The following is a 4,154-nucleotide window of genomic DNA, read 5'->3' as shown; positions in this document are numbered from 1 at the left end:
TTGGTATTAATCATACATACTCAGCCTCAATTTCTGTTGACTTTTAAGGAAAGGCATTTAGAGTTGGAAGAACGAGAACAAGATGGACACAGACTTGCCAGCTTTTAAGGTGAATGGTTGAGGCTGTGCCACAGCCACATCACCACGTGGAAATTGCTTGGGAAAGTTGGTTCTCTGTGATGGAACCCACTTCCCTTCTATACATCTAAATTCCTCCAAACCCTGATTTCCCAGATCTGTCTTTTTATCCTGTGTGCCTACCCCCATCAAAGCCCCGCATGTTTCTATTCTACCCATAAGTGAGAAGTGAGTTTTCCCTGAGGTCTGTGGGATGATGCTGGAAGTTACAGGGGCAGGGCAGGAGCCAGGTGGTGGTGGTGCTTGCCTTTAATCTCAGCACTTGGAAGGCAGAGGCAGGCGGATTTCTGAGTTTGAGGACATTGGTCTACAAGGTGAGTTCCAGGACAGCCAGGGCTACACAGAGAAAGCCTGTCTCGAAATACAAACAGAAAGAAAGAAAGAAAGAAAGAAAGAAAGAAAGAAAGAAAGAAAGAAAGAAAGAAAGAAAGGAAGGAAGGAAGGAAGGAAGGAAGGAAGGAAGGAAGGAAGAAAGAAAGAAAGAAAGAAAGAAAGAAAGAAAGAAAGAAAGAAAGAAAGAAAGAAAGAAAGAGGAAGGAAGGAAGGAAGAAAGAAAGAAAGAAAGAAAGAAAGAAAGAAAGAAAGAAAGAAAGAAAGAAAGAAAGAAAGAGGAAGGAAGGAAGGAAGGAAGGAAGGAAGGAAGGAAGGAAGGAAGGAAGGAAGGAAGGAAGAAAACAAGGGCAGCACAGGAAAATGAAAACAGGATCCTGAATCTTTGCCTTCAGTGATTGATGCTTCCTCCAGAGACAGAAAATACACAGACAGGTGCTTTACAAACTTTGCTCAGAGATCCTAAAGAACTTTATTTTTGTTTAAATTGTCAGCTTTGGATTTTAACATACTATAATGGTTACTTGGGACTCGTGACTCACCTACTCAGCTCTGCTCACGCAGTTTTTGAGGAGCCATTTCCTTCCTCTCCATATGGCTGCTTTCAAGACCTGTCTCCAAGCTTCATCTCTTCTAAAGAAGGGATCGTCCTTTTAACACAGTGTTTGTTTGTAGTCACCTAAGCATAATCTACCTTTTCATTTGTTTTTTAAATCTAGATTCTAGCACCCCTCCAAGGATGATAGGATAAAAATATTTTATTCCCGCTGGATAAATGTCTCAGCAATGAAGAGCATGTTCTGCTCTTCTAGAAAACCCCAGTTAAGTTCCAAGTGGCCATGCCTGACAACAGCCTATGCCTCCAGCTCCAGGGGTGCCAATGCCCTCTTCTGGACTCTGTAGGCACACTCACTCGTGTGCACATGCCCACACAGAGGCATATGCAAGCACATAAAATAAATACTAAGATATTTGAAAATATGTTATCACTGATATTTCACATAGTTTAGTCTTGAAATTTTAAGGAGCAAAAAAGGAGACCTTTATACTTCCTGGTGTTGAGCCTAAACTTGATGCTCTAGACTGTCTTCTAAGTAGATGCAAGCTGGTTTCTGGTTGGAATCCTAAGTTTTCTGCCCTTTCCTTCCCACTCACCTTCATTGGAAAAATGGGCTTGTGTTTAGTATATCTTCTCAGATGGAAACCTTAAGTCCTGTTTTGAAATCAAAGCAAAAGCAAACAAAGAAAAATAAGGATGGAAAATTATTACTAAGTACATCTCTTTCAACACCCAAAACCTTAAAGCTACATTCAAGAAACAAAACCCAAGGGGTAAATTGTTTTATAAACTATTTGTTTATTAAATAGTTGCAATGCATTTATTATTCACTTATTTATTTAATATATTTTATAATAGAGCTACTCAATGAATTGAATCAGACTTCATCTCAACTTTGTAGCTCTTTAAAGAAATTCTTACTGAGATGCAAATAGTTAAATGAATATACCATTGAATTAAGGGATATTCTCCCAATGATAAAAAATTTTAGAACACAAAGAAAAGTAAGATAACATAGCTAACACATAGAGAATGGTCAATAAATAAAATACTTGTAAAATATTGATTAGTGCTTTCCTAATGATATGCTGCAAGCCTCTCATTCAGAAATACTAATTAAATTGATAACAACAAAGAATAGTTTTAACAAAGTAGTACACTGATACTTGGGATAATGTCTTCTATCTAAAGTCACTTAGACACAGAGCGATGTTCTTTTGTGTATCAGAGTCTTTCTCCCAAAGACAAGATGGGGGTCATATCATAACATATGAGTAAGATGCAGTTTGTCTTAAACCTTCCGTCTCAACTTGAGTGTATCACGGAGAAAACTCTCAGTCACAAAGAAAAGTAAAAATCACGTAGTTAAGACCTAGAAAATGGTCAAAAGGTGTTTTTATTCTATTATCATGATTTTACTATATTAAATATTCTACCATAATGATTTTATATGTAAAATAATATTATAATTTTATTATAATTGTACTATAATTGCTGAAACCAAAACATTGTTTTTTCAAATCTATGTCTCCATCAGCACATATTTGAATAAGTTAGGGTAGAGAGAGAAGAGTTAGGCATATGTGAGAATCTTTTGACTGAGCCCTTATACAATTCCTGGGTACCATCTCTGCCTTGCATACTACCAAATCTCCCAGTCTACATGCACAATGAAATCTTACTACCTATCGAGACATCCATAGAATTTGGGTCAGTGCTCTTTTCTTGAAGTACAGTTTAATCAGCGTGCAAGATCTGAGTCTCCATCATAATCTTTGTTAGTAGGATGACCACAGCAATGAAAGTAATGGGTTGGTTTCCATTTTAAACAGACTTCTTGCATCTCATCCCAACAGGAGTGGTACAAACTCAGAGAGACCAGGGCACATCACATAACAAAGCAGGCTGAATGGAAAGAATATCTGCGCACATCACACAGAAATACAGAGCATGCCCAGGCAGCTCCTTGGTTTATTTGGTTGTTTGGTTGTTTGGTTGTTTGTTTTTGAGTAGTGACATAATATCTTGTGGTTTTATTACTGGGGAGTGTTGTATTAACCTCAAATCAGTGACAGCAAAGCTTTGGGAGATAAAAACCCCTTGCCATGTCTGTATTTCCATAAGCAAAAGCTTAACAGGGATTAAGATCACTATTCCATGGTCCAAAAGAAGATATCACTCACCGAGATACACAAGCAACAGCCGAAGTGTTTCCTCTTCATGCAATTCACAACTTGCAAAAATCGTGGTTCATCTCTTGTACTTCTCAGCGTTTAAACCAAATGGAATATCTTGTGCAGAGTCTGTTGGAAAATATTACAGACTAGACGCCTAAGCTTTCAATCAAAGGCAGGGCAGGTAACTGTTTGTTTACTATGGTTTCCAGGAGAGCACGGGAACAATGGGAACTTACAGGGAAACTTTCTTGTTTCAAGTTACACTTGAGTATTTCTATTCATCTCAGTCTGGGACTTGGATGTTAGAGTTTCTATCTCTAATCACAGTGAAATATGTAGATACTAAATGCAGTAGCCTCTAAACAGGAATTCATCTAAAAATCAGGTGTCTGATTGAATCACTTAGGACAGTTGAGGATGCCTAACATCAATGTGTATTTCCGTTTTCACCAAGTTTTGTTTCTTTTCAAAACTATCATAGAAGTCCTTGTTAAGGTTGTGATCTGAGAGAGAGCAGAGGCCTCACAATTCATACAGTGTTTAGGTGTGTGCTCCTAAAATCAAGGTTTCAACAGAGGGTCCAAGCACTTGTGTCTGCTTCCCAGTTCCTTCACAGTTCCCCTCAGGGCACGAGCTGACACTTCCCCGGGCAGCCCGTGGCTGGTGCTGTCATGGTGATGTCATTACCCACCTCTGATCTCTGTCTGCTCAATTTCATGATGCCCAAGCTCGATAGCCTGACCAGGGCTTATGAGTTATTCTCCTAAGAGTCCCGTGACCCAAACTTCGGGTAAATATTTGTTGGATATGTTTCGCTACTGAGCCACTGTGTGCTTCTTTCCATTTCTATGGCCTGAGTTCTAACAGTCAGTGAGTTTAGAGATGGTGAGATTCCAGATAGGTGACACGGTACACTCTTTTTTTAGGCTGTTTTCATTTCTGTGAACACC

At 38.8% G+C, this 4,154-nt stretch overlaps 1 long non-coding RNA gene across 1 annotated transcript; it reads right to left on the bottom strand.

Annotated features, from left to right (window-relative positions):
• Positions 1-1,007: 1,007 nt before the first annotated feature.
• On the bottom strand, positions 1,008-3,369 carry LOC147000334 (uncharacterized). Its single transcript, XR_015046124.1, has 3 exons — positions 3,211-3,369; positions 1,624-1,681; positions 1,008-1,101 (listed from the first exon to the last, which is right to left on the bottom strand). It is a non-coding gene; the product is annotated as an uncharacterized LOC147000334 (long non-coding RNA).
• Between the last annotated feature and the right edge of the window lie 785 nt (positions 3,370-4,154).

The sequence above is a fragment of the Mus caroli genome, unplaced genomic scaffold (genome assembly GCF_978045245.1).
Source record: "Mus caroli unplaced genomic scaffold, Mus_caroli_1 scaffold_19, whole genome shotgun sequence".
Classification (NCBI taxonomy): Eukaryota; Metazoa; Chordata; class Mammalia; order Rodentia; family Muridae; genus Mus; species Mus caroli.
Note: the sequence above shows the minus strand (reverse complement) of the source record. Positions and strands in the feature narration are given on the sequence as shown.